The following is a 20214-nucleotide window of genomic DNA, read 5'->3' on the forward strand; positions in this document are numbered from 1 at the left end:
GCTTGCCCTTATATAGACATTTTGAATTTCCCTGCCCTGGAGCTCAAGACCACCCCTCCATATATCATACATACGTATATCACAGAAGGGGTGTAGCCCAAGACCACCCCCCACAAACATACCTGCATCACAGAAAAAGCGGTCTACAGCAGAAATTTTAATGTTGTTTTTCCTGTCTGCCAGGTTATCTGATAATGCCTTATCTGATTGCCTTTTCTGGTAGTCTGGCCATTCCTTTGAGATGGTGATTACCCACTTCCTGAGACAATTGGGAAGGTTCCCTCACCCCCTCCCTCCTTTCAGAGAAACATTTGGTCACTTTGGGAATCAAAATAGTTTCAGGACTGTCTTCCTGTGCTGCTTCAGACATGTGGTTTATATATTTATGTACGTGTTTGCTTGGTACATTTATGAACATTTATTATATATGTAAGACCTTAAAATTTTTATTACAGCTCATAGGATACTAACACAGGAACCCTCCTTCCGAAAACATGGGGTCTACAACCTCCCCCCCCCTTGTGGGTTCCCTTCTATTCCATGTGTAAGTGCTGTCAATGTGTGACAAAATTTGAAATACCGTGTGCAGCGTTGCATCCGCGATGTGTTCCCAAAATAACACCCAAACAACCTGCATTTTTTAAAGCAGAGAATTCACCATGGTGGACTACAGTCAGTCATTGGATTATTTCTCATGATTAAGTCACATGGGGGAAAGGACTGCATTTGATGTTGATATTGTTATAGATATGGCAAACCCTAGAAATTAATAAATGCCAGGGTTCTGATTAATTGGGATATGGATTAAAGTGCAGAACTGTGCCAGACAGGGAATTCAGGAAATTTCTGGGCTGGCTTATGTAAACCAGCCTGACCAAACTAGAGCCATTAAGGGAACAATGATGGGCCACTGAGGAGAGGAATCCTTTAGCCTGGGGTGTGTGAGAGATGTTACCATGGTGATGGGGTATATGTTTGAGCAGACAGGAAAAGGGAGTTTTGAAGCAGGGATTCCTGGGAAGGAGGAGGAAGAAGGACAGAGAGAAGATTGCCACCAGTGCCATGGGCCATGGTGTAAGATCTGGACTCCCTCCATGCAGACTGAAGGTGTAAATAGGTGAATAAGCCATATGTCTTCTACAGCGGACTCTCGGGTTGCGAATGTGATCCATGCAGGATGAATGTTCGCAACCTGCAGTGTTCACAACCTCCAGCGTTCGCAACCCGCAGCGGCACATCTGCACACGTGCAGGCTTCAATTCGGTGGTTCTGCACATGCGCAAAGCGCAATATGGTGTTCTACGCATGCGCGACCCCCCAAACCCGGAAGTAACCCGTTCCGGTACTTCCAGGTTTCGGCGGTTCCGTAACCCAAAAAAACCCGCAACCTGAAGCGTCTGTAACCCGAGGTATGACTGTATTCTCCAAAGGGACACAGACGCTGTGTGTTTGCCTGTGTCCCGATGGGCTCTTGCTGCCACTTGGCAGAGAGAGGGCCAAGCACCTGACTTTTGAAACAATACAGTGGTACCTCAGGTTAAGTACTTAATTCGTTCCGGAGGTCCATTCTTAACCTGAAACTGTTCTTAACCTGAAGCACTTTAGCTAATGGGGCCTCCCGCTGCCGCCACGCCACCGGAGCACGATTTCTGTTCTCACCCTGAAGCAAAGTTCTTAACCCGAAGCACTATTTCTGGGTTAGTGGAGTCTGTAACCTGAAGCGTATGTAACCTGAGGTACCACTGTATATTGTTAGCTCAGTTCCAGTTCTAAGCTAGGTTACCCAGGAATAAGTCCCACTGAGTTATATGTTGTTGACTGCTTAGTAAGCGTGTTTGCAGTTTTAATTATCCAAAGTGAACATCATAGGTTCTTTGTGGGACATGATTTCTATTTAACCTACACACTCTGCACCCTGGAAACACAAAAAACTAAATGAAAGATAGAAGATTGTTGCATCTACTGTACACTAACCGGGTTTCCCTCCCCCGCTTTAGTGCAAAACAAACAAGCACACCCAGCAGGCTGCTGAGCTTTCCTCAAAATCACGTGATTTGCTTTCAGAGGCAAACTGCCAGCTCACAACTCAAGCTGGCTTACATCACTCCTTGTGGCCACAGTTAGACAGCAATATGTGCTGAGAAACACAGGTTCAAAACTCAGCAATGAGTCAGTTGCAAAGCTCACATTCATTTATTTCTTCTTCTTCTGCATTGGGCCTTCTCTTCTTTCTTATCTCTTACCATATCCATCTGCTTGTGATAGTAACCCATTGCTTTTAACTTTTAACTAAGGTGAGGTCTGCCTTCTCTTTTATCATTTGGCATGCCCCCTACTATTTGTAAATAAGATCATTTAAAAATCAGTTAAGTTGTCATCTAAGTAACAGAATACACCTCACATTAGCTCCAGGAAAATGCTTAAAACTCAGTGAGTTATTCCACAAGGCTTAGCGGTCTCCTCCTCCTGACACACACAAATGCAGAATCTGTGTCACCCTAAATAAAAGACACAGGGAAAATAAGGGAAGGGAAATTTGTAACAAAAAGAAGACTAAGTATAAAAGTGGGGAGAAGCCACCCCATCACCTCTTGGCCCAGTGCAAGTCTTATGTTCTTAAAAGGCTTCTTCTTCATCTTTGTCTTCTTCCCTGCAGAGTCTATATTAAAGCTCACAAAGCTCTCACAAACACAATAAAAGGGGTTTGTGGTGTTTTTGCACAGCAAAGTAAGGCAGCTTCCAAATGTTTCAACAATGCAGCCCACAAGTAAAGAGATAAAAAAGGTCTCTTATGAAGTGGCATTTCCTCCATGAGAGACTCCCTGGCCGTCACAGGACTCCTCTGCTTCAATATGTATCCACTTCGCTGGGAGTAAGTCTCACGGAATTCAGTGGTACTTTCTTCTACATAAACACTCTAGGATTGTGCTGGCAAATGTTTTTGTGGTCTAGGTCCTATTTTATTGGATGCATGAAATGTTATACTTAGTTTGCTGGTATATACATGGACGTGCAACTGGGGTTGTAAACTGTGGAGCTGAAACACCATGAAATGCAAGTGCAGCCTTTGTGACATCTTTCCCTTAACAGAAGGGTTTTTTTTTAAAATTACAATTTGTTTAAGCAATATAATTTAAGGGGCAAAACAAATGCAACTGCAGTTACTGCTTTATTTTCGCCGTAAGCACAGGAGTGAGTAGTTATGAAACAAGAATTGGCTATTTGGACAAGGATACGGGAATGTTTCCTTAATTAAAGAAGCCTTTTACTTCTAGAGCTACACAACATGTGGCTACAGAAGCCATAACACATTTAGGAAGACAAACAGAGGTTATCATGGTTTGTCTGGAGCAACCATCCTCGAAGATGTTGAGCTCTTCCACATGGCCAGAACCAAAATTCAAAGCTAGATGTCAGAATCCCCCTGCATGAATGCGAATGAGGCATGCTCCACATGAGTCAGTGGAGTTCTGTTTAGATGGTTTTTCCACCATAATATTGCACCATATAGTTTACTTTGCATGCAGCAAGAAATAAGTCTACCCTGGGAAAATACCAATCGATTGGTCAATCCCAGCTCTGGGAGAGTACCAAATAACCACAGCAAGCAAACCTTCAATCAAAAGTAAGGATTGTGTTTGGGTGAATGAGGCTGTTGAAAGAGACATGCAATTCTGGTTGGTGTCTGTATGTTTAATGAAAAACAAATACCTCCTGCCCACAGTTCTGTTCCATTTTAGCTGTTCTGCCAACATATCCTTGCTGATGGAGTGGCTCTTCCATCAGGCATATAGAATTGTAGACTCATAGAACTGGAGAGATGGAAGGGACCCCAGGGGTCATCTAGTCCAACCCCCTGCAATGCAGGAATCCTGCCCACAGCTATCCCTGGGTGGGCTCGAACCACCAATCTTCTGGTTAACAGCCAGACATACTAACCCACTGCATCACAGGATACGCGATGTGTACTTTATGACATATTTTTTGGTGGTGGTATTTCAACACCAAATCCTACAACCACCATGCCAATGGATCTTCAGCATAATTCTGTGCCCTAAAAGGTGTCATCATTCAGTACAGGACTGCTACATCTGCTCGTGTAGTGCACACTAGGGACTAGAGAGGAATTTGATTCTGTTCACATTGGAAGGCAAAGATTCCTAAATTCCACTTTCTGAAATAATACGCAAACTTATTCACAGGCGTCCTTGGAAATTTGCAATTGCCCAAGTCTTGCACTGTAATTATCCCTCTAAGCATACAAAATGCATATACTAAGGTAAAGTGTGCATTAAAAAAACCCCATATATTACTAGAAATAACAAAAATGTATAGTGCCAGGTATAGCTGCTTTGCCAAAATGTGTATGTTAGGAGAAATTTGCAGTAAAATGCTACCTAATTTTCATGAGGACATTAAAAAAAAAAAAGCGAACGGATCTGGAAAACTGAACATGAGACTGGAAGAAAGAGAAACCGAAAAATCAAAAGTGGCCTCTTCAGTCTTCCCTATGCACAATTCTTTCTCCACCCTAAAAGGATCAGTTTACAACCCCAGCCAATACAATATTTATCCTAAAGATACATATTGAAGACATTCAGCAAATTCAACAACTATAATAGCAACTCAAAATTTAAAATCAACCCACAATTTATTTTCACAGAGATGCAAAACTAGGCAGTTATTCAGCAGCAAAAAAAATACTCTTCAGTGGCTATTCAATTAGACATAGTAAGTGTTTCTGTTTCAACTGAGACCACTTTTCCTACTACTTTCAAGTGACATGAGTGTTCCCAGCAGTTACATCTACAGCAAAGATGTATGGAAAAGTTAAGGGAGTGCTATAATGTCTGTATGGTACCTTTGTCTGCCTCAGAGAGGAGATGCTCTCAGATCAGACCCACTTCCCAACTCCTCACAGTGTATATTCAAATTCTTTTTCCAACATGGGTGAATGAACTTAGCGCTTTTCAGTAGTAAAAGAGGATAATGTGGCAGTCAACCACCTTACCTGGGACTGTCTCTGTTTTATCTTGATTGCGTATGGGGAATCATTAACTTGCAAATGAAAGTCCATTCCACAGTATCAGAGATGTTTCTTAACAGAACTATTACCATTCATAGCAACAAATCGATGAAAGTGCTGATGCCACAATACATTTCCTATTTTTAATGTGCCACAGAGCTAATTATTTTACTTTATTGCTTGCCATCCCTAAATAGCCAGGGTTCAAATTTCAGGAGGTTCAGGTGCAAAATGCCTGCTGCATTTTTGCACGTATATGGACTTGAGTCATAGTTGTGTCCGTGTTGTTGGACTACAATTCCCATCAGCTCAAGCCAGCATGGCCTTTGATCCAGGATTATGGGAGGTGTTGTTTTGCAACACCAGGAGGGTGACACAGGTTCCCCACTCCCAGATTAGCGGGTGCCACATATAAAATGATGCATTTGCCAGCCTTAATTGCTACCAAATGGATGCTATTGTCAAAACAATCAAGCCCTCTTCCTTTTGAATTCCTAACTTAGAATACATCCATTTTAATCTACACATAAAAACAGGTTTGGTGCTATTAAACAAGGCCTGACAAGCCTAATTGTGATAGAAAATGTTAGCTGGAAGGTAGGGAATGGTACAGCAACTGCCATGCATATGGATGGAATGCATATCAAAGGGATATGATAGCACCCTAAGGTTTATATGATGCTGGAAGAAATACCAACAACCTCAGATATGCAGATGACACAACACTGATGGCAGAAAGTGAGGAGGAATTAAAGAACCTTATAATGAGGGTGAAAGAGGAGAGCGCAAAATATGGTTTGAACCTCAACATCAAAAAAACGAAGATCATGGCCACTGGTCCCATCACCTCCTGGCAAATAGAAGGGGAAGAAATGGAGGCAGTGAGAGATTTTACTTTCTTGGTCTCCATGATCACTGCAGATGGTGACAGCAGCCACAAAATTAAAAGACGCCTGCTCCTTGGGAGAAGGGCAATGACAAACCTAGACAGCATCTTAAAAAGCAGAGACATCACCTTGCCAACAAAGGTCCGTATAGTTAAAGCTATGGTTTTCCCAGTAGTGATGTATGGAAGTGAGAGCTGGACCATAAAGAAGGCTGATTGCCGAATAATTGATGCTTTTGAATTATGGTGTTGGAGGAGACTCTTGAGAGTCCCATGGACTGCAAGAAGATCAAACCTATCCATTCTGAAGGAAATCAGCCCTGAGTGCTCACTGGAAGGACAGATCCTGAAGCTGAGGCTCCAATATTTTGGCCACCTCATGAGAAGAGAAGACTCCCTGGAAAAGACTCTGATGTTGGGAAATCTACCAGCATGAGTTTGACCAAACTGCGGGAGGCAGTGGAAAACAGGAGTGCCTGGCGTGCTCTGGTCCATGGGGTCACGAATAGTCGGACACAACTAAACAACAACAACAACAACAAAGCTGCAAATATCAGGGACATCTCACATCATTGGTGTGCTTGTGAGTTCCATGCAAGCTAATAGGTGCCATGCAAATGGACCAATTGCCACTTTAATAAATGCTTGACATTTTAGGTTCTGTTTGGAAATATGTGGATTACCATATTTTTCCGTGTATAACACGCCCCCGTTGTTCATCTTCTTTGTGGGGGGGGCGGGGAGATGCTGATAATCACTCATCGCTGAAGCAGACAAGCATTTGCCCACTCGCCACCAGCAGCCAGCAATCACATGTCCAATCCAAAGCAGCCCTTGCTGCAGCCACCAATCACACACACAATCACCACTGACAAACTCCTGCTTGCAGCTGCAACCAATTGCCAATCCCCCATCTGCACTCTCCATGTATAAGACGACCCCCGATTTTGATGATTATTTTACAGTAAAAAAACCTCGTCTTATACACGGCAAAGTGTGGTAATTGTGGGATGTCACCAAACCAGAGGCAGAAAATCCTGTCTCATATATACAAATAGCATTAAAAGGTTGTGGTACAACATTTGTGAGCTATTAACAGTTGTTTAGAAGACAGAACGTTTAGTAGGAAGTATTAATGAAAAGTTGAAATTTCCTCTTCTACACCATCTCTATCATTATTATTTCACCTTCCGCACATGTGTCTCAGGGTGACGTTCAAAACATAATAAAAAAAGTGCAGTACAAAGTGAGGGCAAGTAACCTATTCATTCAGCTGGGGGAGCTTGTCAGAACAAAAAATTATTCAATTGTTTATGGGAAGTGCAAATGGTGAGTGCCTGCCATATTTCAACAGAAATCCTGTTTCACAAAACGGGGGCAACCACACTGAAAGCCCTACTCTGAATTATCAAATTCTATCTCATCACACTACTCTGACCACAAATTGCAGTGTTTTCCTCCTCTCTCTTTCCAGCTTCACAGGTAAGGTTCAAGAATCTTCTTTTTCTCTTAATGTCTATCTTCAAAACCTTCTGACTGTTTTAAACAGAGCTACGTTACACATGTGCAGCTCGCATAAGCAGCTTTCTTTCAAAGCCATCCAATTTGGTGCCTATCACTATGTCCTGTGGGAGTGAGTTCCACAGTTCTCTTATGTGCTGTGCAAAGAAGTGCTTTATTTTCTCCGACCTGAATTTTCCAATTCATCCTCACCAGGTAGCCCCAAATTCTAAATTCTCCACACCACACAAAATTAGTATATACTTCTATCAAGTTCCTGCCCATTTGCTTGCCTTCCTGCTTCGTATGTGTCCAACCAGCTGAGTAAACACAATATTTGTACAGCTCTACTACTGCCCTGAGGAGAACGTCTGCTTTTGACCTGGGTCAGTCAGCTCCGCATGGATGACTCCTAGGCAAAGGCCCAAAACTAGTCACAATCAAATATCTGCAAACTCACAAAGGGGGAAATGGTGCCTTGTTTTCAGCCTCACCTGCATGCAGAAACAAGCAGGCATTCCAAGTGTGTACACAATCAGTCATGAAGTTATAATAAAGCTTGCCAGTCTTAAGGAAAACGAGACAACACGCAAAGCAGCAGAGCAAAGGCTTTCGTGCCGATAAGAAGGTCCACTCTGATAAGGCTGGCATATAAAGCAGAAGGTATATTACCTCTTCTCGTATAAAGTGGCAAGGCAGGTTTTGTATCTTTCCAGTTAATTGACCTTATGCCACCCATGAAGACATATAGAAGATACTGCCTGGTCCCATTTGTAGCAAGAGGTTTGGAATTTGACCTATGTTGGCATAAGCAAATTTACTCACACCAACAATGCCTAAGGGCTAAAGGCCAGAAGACCCCTGCTATACTTAACCATATTTAATGAATAAAAATGAAAGAATCCTCATCTGTAGCCAGGAACCCTCCTGTATGAAGCGATAAATAGCACCCATGGCAGCTTTGGTTCCTTCTGATAAATAATCTCCAGATTATAGGAAAGGGTGGAGAAGTTATTCTTGAGGACAGCAAACTATGGTTAACATAGGAGCTGAGAGCTTCAAGTCACTGAATTATCAGAGCTATTGAAAAGGCGCTTTGTGAAGAGTGAAATAGCTTATTCATGTAGGGGTGTCCAAACTTTTTTTCAAAGAGGGCTAGATTTGATGAAGTGAACATGCGTGAGGGTCGACCAAAGTTGTTTTTTAAGGATTTTACCTCAGAGTTGTTCAGCTTTTTTTAGGATTAAAATTGTTGAGCTTCTTTAAGGATTGAAATTAACTGTTGCAGAGGCCGAATTAACCCAACCGGCAGGCCGGATTAGGCCCCTGGGCCTGAATTTGGACATGCCTGATTTATTGCATTTACAGTCCACCTTTTTCTTCTTACATGTTTCTCCCCCTCCTTATTTAAGTCCCTCCAAAACAACCACCGTGTGAGGCAGGTTAGACTGAGAGCAAGTGACTGGCCCAAAGTCACCCAATGAGCTACATGGCCAAGTGGGGATTTGAACCCTGGTCTCTCGGGTCCTAGTCTGACACACTTACCACTGCTCCACGCTGGCTCTCTACACCACAGCAGCTGTTTAAGGAAGGCAGAGAGAGTTAGCCTTGGCTTTTATAGTGGTGATTTCTCCACACAGCTGGTGTCGCACATTGTACAACATTTACTATAGACTTTCTGGGGGGGTGGGGCAAGTATACACATCTCAACCAGGGCTCCCCTTGTCAGGTTTGGGGCAATTCTGTCACCCACTGGACTGGTGTCAGATGGGAAGCACCCACTGTCACAAGATTCATAGGAAGGGGGGAATCCATTATGCCCATTTGCTTAATCAGGGACCACTGTGCAATGCAGACCAGAGAAGGACATATAAATAAACAAAGACAAACTCAGCACAGTTTTTAGAGCATCAAAGGAGTAATATAGAAGACACCTAGGTGACTCCTGCTCATGCCTGCCTACCCAGGCAAACAGAGAATGGCCCTCCTGTAACAGGGTCAAGATTTTAAACCAGGAAAAGTCCACTCTTGATTGTTGGTTGAGCACATGAAGGTGCATTCTACACCATATCTTATAGCCAGACCATTGGGCTCATCTAGTTCAGCACTGTTTAAACTGGCTGGCAGCAGCGCTCTTGCCAAGCCTTGCCTGGGGACTGATCCTGGAAACCTTTGCATGCAATGCAGGTGCTCTACCCACTGAACTACAGTGGTTAATTTTGTTAGCTGTGTCTTACGTGGTTTGGACATCCTGGGGATAGGAAATGGGGAAGGACATTGAAGGCAGGGCAAGGGGACTATAGTTCTTTGAGGAAGATGGGGATGGGTCTAAGTAGTAAACTGCTTCACTTAGGGATTATATTATTTATATAATATATTATATCTACACACACACCCCAGTGCAAAGCAGCATTCGTGGATCTAAATTTTACCCTCATAACAACCATAACAGTGACTGGCTCAAGGTCACCCAGTGAGCTTCCTTGAATTTGAACTCTGGTTGCCCAGGTCCCAGTCCAACACTAAGTACAGTGGTACCTCGGGTTACAGATGCTTCAGGTTACAGACTCTGCTAACCCAGAAATAGTACCTCAGGTTAAGAACTTTGCTTCAGGATGAGAACAGAAATCGCGTGGTGGCGGCAGCAGGACGCCCCATTAGCTAAAGTGGTACCTCAGGTTAAGAACAGTTTCAGGTTAAGAACAGACCTCCAGAACGAATTAAGTTCTTAACCTGAGGTACCACTGTACTACACCACAAAGGAAGAGTGAGTGAGCTGCAGTGAATACAGCAACAGACTTGGACATGCGAGTTCTGGGTTCAAATCCCCACTCAACCCTGAAACCCACTGGGTCACCATGAGCCTACCACTCTCTTGCAATCCAAGCCTGTCGTGTTTTAAAATAAAGTACTTTAAGACCAATTTATTATCTACTGCTGATTTCCACAGCCTGTAGAATATTCCTAATATAGGTCACATTGTAGAGCTTTCGTGACCCTCCATGAATCGCTGATGTTGTTTTTGGTTTTTATTATAACCCCTCTCCACAAAAGTAGTGCTGTTCAAATGTAACACTTACTGGATATTTCAACATATTTAGTTCAAAGAAGCCTATAAATAGGAAATGCTATCATCCTGGGAGATTTTGCAGAAGGAGAGAAATGACAAGTTGTTGAGAAATTCAGGCTTCCCCAAGTATTGTGTTCAGCACAAAAGATAGGTGGGGGGGTGTGCAGGAAAGAAATTGCACACTACTATACGTTTAAGGGACATTTTAAGAAATAAAAACAGACTTTACAGACGTCTGTCTCATATCACCAAAATCAGCAGATGAAGGTGCAAATCACACAGGAAGTTCCTTTCTTCTGTGCCTCTCCCTTCATAGCAAAGGTGGGAAGATTTCAGGCTTGCGGAGTCTTCTTGTTATTTTTTAAAGTGCAAGATCTACCAAGTGGGGATACATAGTGAGAATGAAGGAACAAGGTGCCTCTGAGGCCGATCACATTCTGATCCTAGGAATTTGGTTTTGGTGCTACAACTCAATATAGTATTTCCACAGTGATCCACACTCAGGGCGCTCCTGGGTGCTCCTGTTGGTTTAGAAGGTGATGTTAGTATAAAATGTCGCTGTGAGGGTGCTCAGTGGAACACCCAGCTTTGCACATATTACACCAGGGCTGAAAGATCTGCACCAGCCATCAAGCAACATTCAAGCTTTCGTTACTGACATTTCAAACTCTAAACAATTCAGGACCAGGATACCTAAGAGACTGGAAGTCACCTGGGACAGCTCATTTGGCAGAGCATGAGGATCTCAGGGTCGCAGGTTCAAGCCCCAGATTGGGCAAAAAATTTTCCTGCATTGCAGGGGCTCAGACTAGATGACCCTCAGGGTCCCTTACAAACTCTAAAATAAAGGACTTCTTCACACAGCACATAAGCGGCAGAAGTTGCTGTGACGTTAACATATATGAGAGAGTGCTGGAGGGGAAATAGTTAAATAGGTTGCACAGACAGGCCCCGGGGAGGGGTGGAGTCAGTGGGACTATAAAACCAGTTCTGGGAGGAGTTCTGGGAGGAGTTGGTTGGGAGTTGTTGGTTGGTTTTAGTGGGTTGGCTGGTTGGGAAAGGCAGTTGGTAATAGAGAGACAGTTAGGGCAGTGGGTTCTTGAGTGTGGGGAGGTAGAAGAGATAGAGGGAAATAAGACTAAGAAAGTAAAGAGCAACAGCGTTTGGAATGCTGTAAAAGTTTGTGTCTGAAATAAAATACACTCTTCTTTATTAATTGAGAACTTGACTGAGACTGAAGTGATTTTACCAGGGAGGACCTGGTTGGTGGCAGTGGATTAGTGGTGTACGGGTCAACAGTCCGTGAGACGACCAGGGGCTCCGTATGAACTCCACAGTTGCTTCCACAGGAGGCAGTGAAGGCCACCAATTTGGATTAGACAAATTCATGGAGGATAAGGCTATCGGTGGCTACTAGACATGATGGCTAAGCTCTGTCTCCTTGGTCGGAGGCAGTAATGCTTCTCAATACCAATTGCTGGAAACCCCAAGAGGGGAGAGCACTCTTTCACTCAGGTCCTGCTTGTGGGTTTCCCACAAGCATCTGGTTCATCACTCCGAGAACAAGACACTGAAGGAAAATAAAAAAATGAGTCTTGTGGCACCTTGAAGACTAACAGGCTTACTAGGCCACAAGATCTCATGGAATGCAGTCCAGATGCATGACATGCTGTGTTCAGTTACATACATGCACCACACACTGGCCTCATTCACATATTACAGGTAAGCAGTGTTTAATAATAGAGTATCATGAATGCTTGCTTTGGTCCTCCGCATGCAGCAAACACTGACCCTTGGCATTATTTCCAAACAAGGGATTATGGGTTGTTTCACTCAAATAACCCATAATTCAGAAGACGTTTGACACACATGCACAAACCACATACAAATTCTGGTTGGATGCTGCCACCTGCTGGTTCAAATACATTACAAGCGCATAGCTAAAAGCCAGGTTCCTGTGTTGGTCTACTGCTCTATTGCAACAAAATTCACAGGGTCAGTAAAGCAAAACCATTAATGAGAGGCCTTCACATTAGTGGTTCCAGGCCTGTGGAATGCTCTCTCCAGGGAGGCATGCCTGGTGGATATATATATATTTTAAGACACCAAAATGCCATTAAGGGGTCTTTATTCCACCTCTCTCAAAGAAGTCTAACCACAACATCTAGCAACCCCTCTTTCCCAACCCCACGATTCCCTTTACCTTCAGAATAGGGGAGGGGAGAACATGTCATTTCAAGGCATCTTTTCTCCACCTCCAAGTCCTCCAGCCTTAGGCCCACCCTATGCAGACTGGGATTCTCCTCCGAACCCACACTGCTCTATGTTTTTGTGGGCTGTGTAATGTGCTGCCTGATATCTGCAGAATGATTTAGCCGGACCACCCAGTAAAGCACCTTTTCTTAATCAGAAAGGTTATGTAACTCCTGCCTGGATTCTGCCAATTTGCTAGTTAGGCCTGTTTTCACCATATGCATTTTGATTCCAAGTTCCTTGCCATGTGGGAGAACCTCCCCATAGACCACCATGTACCTCTCTCTTCTTTTGCCGTACTATCACAGAAAAGCCATCCGTCTCCCCTGCTGTGCCTGCTACACCCACAGAACCAAACACATGATGGTATATATAAAGCATTACTGCTACATGGAGGCGACAGTATCTGTGGAGGAAATGCGTGTTTGTGTGTAGCAGCCTTCAGCCTCTCCAGGCTGTGGCCTCTGCCAGCATGACAATGCAACAAGAGGATCCTTCCTGTTTACTTTAGATTACACTAAGGAGGACTGTTATGAAACCCTTGGAGAAAACAGCAGCTGCCTCTGATTAGCCACTTCAGCTAAACAACATTCTTTAGGTGAGGCAAAACTGTGCCCCTGTTCCACAGTGCATGCCCACAGAAGAATGCCCATCTGCTGAGCGCAGAATAAGCATCGTGCTAAGTCAGGGGTAAGGAATCCTGTGGATCTGATCAGATCCAGCCAACACGGCCAGTGTTTGGGGAGGATGGGAATGATGGTTTAACAACAGTCGGAGGGCCTGTGCCAAGTACAACCCACACACTCTTCGATTTAAGCTCACTTGAAGTTTCTTTGGTGTGCAGTACAGGTACACTTTTTCCTTTTGTATACAGAATGCAGAGGTCTTATCATTTCACTCCATGGAAAGAGGATAGTGGGCAGTTCTTCACAAAGCCCAGAAAACTGGGTGACTGCAGTGCCGTTGCAGATTTCAGGTACTCGGTGCAAGCAGACAAGCATGTTTATCATTACACCTACTCACACAGCACAGTTTGCTCATTGCATGTTTATTTCTTTGTTTATTCCTCCAAGGAGATCAAGGTGGTATATACACGTCTCCCCCTTCTCGTTTAATCCCCACAACAATCCTATGAGGGAGGTAAGGCTAAGAAGTGGTGGCTGGCCTAAGGTCACCCAGTGAGCTTCATTGCTAACTGTGGATTTGAAGCCTGGTCCTAGTCTGATGCTCTAACCAACCCTCACACTGTAATGGGTCTCAAACTCAAATCATTACAGTGGTACCTTGGGTTAAGAACTTCATTCATTCTGGAGGTCTGTTCTTAACCTGAGGTACCACTTTAGCTAATGGGGCCTCCTGCTGCTGCCGTGCGATTTCTGTTCTCATTCTGAAGCCAAGTTCTTAACCCGAGGTACTATTCCTGGGTTAGCGGAGTCTGTAACCTGAAGCGTCTGTAACCTGAAGCGTCTGCAACCCAAGGTACCACTGTATAGTTAGCACAAACCGTGGTGTAATGCGATGACTGACTTGAGCTAATGGGTTGAAAGCAGGGGGAGTCAACATTGTTTTGGACTATAGGCACTTTCAGACCAGGGTGGGATTCAATCACATACCAGCAAATTCAAAACAGACTTTTTGCAATAAGGAAAGTGTCAGGAAAATGCACTGGAAAGTGTGGGATAAGATTTTCTTGGTGCAACAGCATATAATCACCTTGCAAACAAATCAGACTGAATGCTCATTAAACAGCCAATGTTCATCACCTTGAGAACTTTGTGCAAATAAATCAGGATGCATGTTCAAGAAGGAGGTTGTCTGGAAATGATCCACAACTCCCATCAGCCCCAGCCGGCATGGGAAATGGTCAGGAATGATGGGTGCTGTAGTCCAAGATATTTTGAGAGCCTCATGTTGGCTGCCCCTCATCTAAAGCCATTTGGAATGCCAGACAAAGAAAATAAATAATCCCAGTATTTTTCTCTAGTTCTAGTAAACAGAAGAGTGCTGATAAAAAGCAAATGCTCCATTCTCAAAAGAGTTAGATAACGAAAGAAGTAAGGGCGTCACTCCTAAACTGTTACATGTTTCACAGTGCATTGCACAAAAGCACTGGATAATGTGTGTTAGAGAATTGGTTTATGTTAGGGAGAATAATTGTTTTCTAACTACTTAAAGCTGTTATGTTTTGCTACTGTTTACTGAAGAGCAGACTGTTGGAAACGTTATTGCCAATGGAGAATGAAGCCATTACAGTGGTACCTCAGGTTAAGAAAATTCGTTTCGGAGGTCTGTTCTTAACCTGAAACTGTTCTTAACCTGAGGTACCACTTGAGCTAATGGAGCCTCCTGCTGCTGCTGCGCTGTGGCGGCACGATTTCTGTTCTCATCCTGAAGCAAAGTTCTTTACCCAAGGTACTATTTCTGGGTTAGCAGAGTCTGTAACCTGAAGTGTCTGTAACCTGAAGTGTCTGTAAGCCGAGGTAGCACTGTACTCAGGCTTGAGAAACCTACTCTGGATTGAAGGCTTCCTTGCAAATGAAAAAAAAAACAACAATGCTAAAATTGATAACAAATAACCTACCCCTAAAATACGTCTAATCATAAAGCTTGTTGGAAACAGATGAAGGGCTCTGTGATGTCTGACACCTTGTGTTTTGAGTTGAAAGAACACAGTACAGTAGTAATTTTACACAGCACACTGCACAGTTCTCAGCACTGTAATTTCGTTTAGAAAAGAATGCCGGCATTGTGATTTATTCGGACATTTTCTGCACAAAACACCCTGCGCTGTGCTAGTGTGCAGCACAACCTGGCAAATTAACATCACACACAATACTCCAGCCAGCAGAGCTACACTTATTAGATGAAGAGAGGAAGAGTCCCAAATCCATCCTCAGGCAAAACATAGCAAATCTTCACACTCCAGACATTTCCCTAGAAAGAGCCAGTAATCTTGCCACTGTGCCCACTGCCACTTTCACTTGTTTGCAGATTGCCTTGGCTTTCTCTTTAGACTCAAGCAATATTTATTTGCTTCAAGAGAGAGGTCACGGAGCAAAGCAGAACCTTTAACATACAATGTCAGATAGGGAAACAAAGCCCTGGCAGCCGTTTGAGGAAAGCAAAGCAGCATCTCAAGGGAACAATATTTATATAGAAAAGTGGAGAGGTGGGTGGAGAGAAGAGGCTGCTTAACCCCTTCCTCACCAGCCTTTTAATTTTGGGTACAGTTTTGACAGTTCTCCCTTCTGCTTTCATCCCAGTGGGCCTAGCCTTGCACACCCGGGTCTGCAGCCTACAGAGAAGATTTATTCTTGAACATTAGGCACTGCTCCAGCCACAATTCAGAATCTGAATCAAATGCTTCGCTCCAGTTGTAAGCCACGTAGACAAAGAAGCAAATACCCGAGGTGCTTGATTGGACAAGCTGCTCAAATCATTTTACAAAGGCCAAGAACGCTGCATACTTGAGTGTTAAGTAAAATATAAAAGCTACAGATGATAAAATCTCTCCATCTGGATTTTCTCATATTAAGGGGAGAGAAAATCAAGATTGATGGAGGGAATAGAGTTGGAAGGCAGGAGGAGAATGTAATATGGACAACTGGGAATTAATGGAAATACAGGAAGTTTACTCTCCACATTATACAACAGTATAAATGAGGCTCTCCTCTCTTTTGTGCACGCACGCACGCACACGCGCGTGCACACACGCGCACACGCGCGCACACACACACACACACACACACACAGTTCAGACAGAGCAAATAAACACACTTTGAAAAAAACTAACTTGACTCCAAAGGCTAGAAAGTAACTATCAGGTCAGAAAATGATTTACATACTCTCAAAGAAAAACAGAAAGACAGTGACAAAGGCTTTCTGGTTGCTATATACTCTTGTACACCATGCAATTAGATTACAGGAAGAAAGAATCCAAAGAGGAAAAGGACCATCACATTGTGGTTAGAATCACCTGAACGTCAGAAAACAATGAGCTAGCTTCTGAGCATCACAAAATTATTTTGTCTCAAGGATAGGCCTCCAACTATAGCAAGTTGGGGGGTGGCTGGGTGTCTGTGTCAGGCTTTCAAGCTTGCCTGCTTTCCCCCCCTTCCCCATTTCTGGATCTACTAAAAAACAAAAAACAAAACTTACCTTTTTAGAGCTTCTTCTGGTTCAGAGCTCTTCAAGATGGTTTCCAGCTCCAGAACAATGCTTGTGTCCTTTTGCAGCCATAGTACCACACAATATAGGCATTGTTTCTTTCCCCCCAACAGTCTTCAAATATCCTTTAGCTGGTCAGGCAGGGGTGGGGAATAAACAGGAACAGCTGGCAACTGCAATCCTGGCTGAACTTACAGGTTTTGGCAATTTCTAGATGATTAAAAGGCCCATTCTCTGTTATGCTTCCATCTTCCATAACAAATGCAGTCAAACCTCAGGTTGCCGTTCAAACATTAAGCATATTACTATCGCTTTCACTTTTCTTTCTGCCCTGCTTCAGACAAATGAAAGAGAGAGAAAAAAGGAGGCTGGGATAATGGAGGAAAAGAGTAGTTTGAGAAAGCAAAAGTGTATACCTCAAGTCAAGGCTAGTTTCAAAACTTATTTTTATCACTCATGCTCAGCCATGGGCAAACGAGATTGCCATGTTCACAAACATAATTCTTGGTGTTCTTTGTTTATTAAATTTACATTTGTTTGCACTTGAATGGGAAAATACCTGCTTCTCAAACCAGTGCTTGAACAGAAACACATTTCTGATTGGAATTTTGCGTTTCTCCGAATTTTGCAATGCAGTTTTTCAACATGTATAAAAATGCCCGTATTAGGGGAAATTGCTTGCAAAAATGTGTACACTCATCAAAATTGCATACAAAAATTTGCAAGCCCAAACATTTTAAATAAACATCAGGTGGCTAGCCCTCCAAGGCTAGTAAAACAATCGCTGCCCTCTAGTGGAAAACTAAAGAGAACTCCAGACCCAAAGCAAGAAACTCCCCAGAAGGGAGTACGAAAGAGCCAGAACTTAATTTTAATTAAACATAAACTAGTCCTCCTCCCTCTTTTCAAGCATGGAGGCCTTTCCACGCCTGCACAACAGAGAATTTATATACTTAAGAAAATTGACTTAGTCATCAGGGGCATTATTCCAGCAGAAAACATTGTCAGCGTGAAATTTCTTCCTTTTGATAAGGCCCAAAACAGAGTTGTGGTGACCTTTAAGGATTGGTCGGTAACTAAACAAATCTTGGACAAGAGGGACAGGCTCCAGAGGGCTGGCCTGTTGGTGACCCGCCTATTCGAAGAGTCCGGCGTTCCACCATCCCTCTTAGGAACACGTAAGCCTACTAGCCTGCACACAGAATTGGAAATGGCTTCTGAAAACTACAAACAAGTCCAACCGGAGGCAGTCAAAATTTCCAAACAGAAGGCTAAGCTCCAAAAAATTTTACTCCCTTCCAACGAACCCAAAAAATATATCTTAAACGAAAAGGAGCAGTTCTTTCTAGCCTCCCTTGAGCAGATTCATCAGTCCCAGGATGCGTTAATAGCTAGGTTACAAACCATCAAAAAATCCTTACTCCCCCAAGGCTTTTCTGCTCCTTTGGAATTTAACTTTGCTACTAACACAACAAAGCCCTTATCCAACGAAGACTGGACGCAGTGCCAGTTCCTGTCCTCTGAAGAAGTGGGTTCTCCCACACAACCCTTAATACCTCAAACAACAACACACCAGGTAGATCTTGCCATGCCGATGAGTAGGAACGGTGCAATCTTTGTGGACGCCTCAGGATCCTTAGATGACATTCAGGTGGAGGATTGAAAGACAGACACAGCGAGGGGACATTGTGCCAGGGAAACAAAACTTACTAGGTTAGCACCTACTACAAATGATTTTAACAGCTTACTCCACCTCTACAAAAACATTCATTCCATCATACTAAAGAACAAACGGAGGAGTCTACCTTTGTTCCCCTCACCACCATATTTCCACATCTTGTCGTGGAATGTGGCGGGCTGGCTGTCTAAGCAGGGCGATGCTGATTTTCTGGATTTCCTCTCAAAATTCCAGATTATTTGTTTACAAGAGACCTGGTGCCTAGACTCTCATCTCCCTTACTTACAGGGCTATGTGGCTTTTGCTACCCCCGTGAAAAAACTAAATAACCGTGGCCGACCTAGTGGCAGTTTGGTCACTTTTATCCCTATAGAGCAAGGGTACAGGGTGCGACAACTGCAGTGGATGAAGAGCAACAATTTTCAGATTTTACTTATCTCCAATAACACAGGAGGAGATTTTCTATGTTTCAACGTTTATATTCCCCCCATGTGTACTTCCTCTCAGACAATACAAATCTGGGAAGATTTGGAGTCATGCTTGGAGAAGGCCAAAATAGAATTTCCTGACTGGAACATCTTGCTGGCAGGTGACTTTAATGCTAGGATAGGCAGCGACATCAATTTGTATGGCTCCAAAACCCAGTTTTTACCAGAGGCGGACTGGTTTATCCCTTGGAGTTCTGATGAAAAGGTCCTGAATAAGGCAGGTAATACATTACTGGAGATTGCCTTTAAGCATAATTTGTACAATCTGCATGGTACTTACATGGATAGGTCAGGAGGTTTCTTTTCTTTTATCGGCTCTCGTGGTGCAAGTGTGATTGACCATATCCTGGTCTCTCCAACAATTTTGAAGAGGGCACAGGGTCTCAGCACTTTTAACAGAACTGAGAGCGACCATCTTCCTAGAGCAATCTCACTAACTCCCCTCGAATCAGGGGGATTACAACAACTACATTGTGCAGTCCCTCCTCAAGCACCGGCCCCACGCAGGCGTAAATGGAACAGCGAGCTGGAGCTTAAAATTAAACAACACCTGCACTCTCCAGATTTATTGGTTCTGAGAGACCAGTGTCTTTTACCTAACTCTGATCCTTTTTCACTATATCAGCGGGTCTCAGAGTCTCATTTCCCATTACTTACAAACACCAGGCCTCCCAAACAACATAACAAATCGGGGGGTCTGGTTTGACAAAGACTGCCGGAAGCTAAGATCCTTGCTTAGGAAAGAACAAAACAAGGTAAAACAGGAGAGGACTCTGTCATCTATGGTAAACTTCCACAGATGGCGCTCTTACTATAAAAACACCTTAAAACTCAAGAAATCCCTTTATAGGAAAGAACAATGGGAGGCACTTGATAAGGCGATTAAATCGCGAGACGATAGAAAATTTTGGGCAATAGTAGCACAGGGAGTCTCATCCAAAGGAAAAATTGTAAACAACAGTATTCCATCCAATGTGTGGTTTCAACACTTTTTCCAGCTATACACACCCTCAAATATTGCTAATTCGAGTCCGTCCCTCCCATTGAAGAATGTTCATCTAGCTAGTTGGGATCCTGTTACGGAATCAGAGTGCCTACAGCTAATTAAAACATTAAAAAATGGCAAAGCTCCTGGTGAGGATATGA

This window comes from Podarcis raffonei, chromosome 2, assembly GCF_027172205.1.
Source record: "Podarcis raffonei isolate rPodRaf1 chromosome 2, rPodRaf1.pri, whole genome shotgun sequence".
Lineage (NCBI taxonomy): Eukaryota > Metazoa > Chordata > Lepidosauria > Squamata > Lacertidae > Podarcis > Podarcis raffonei.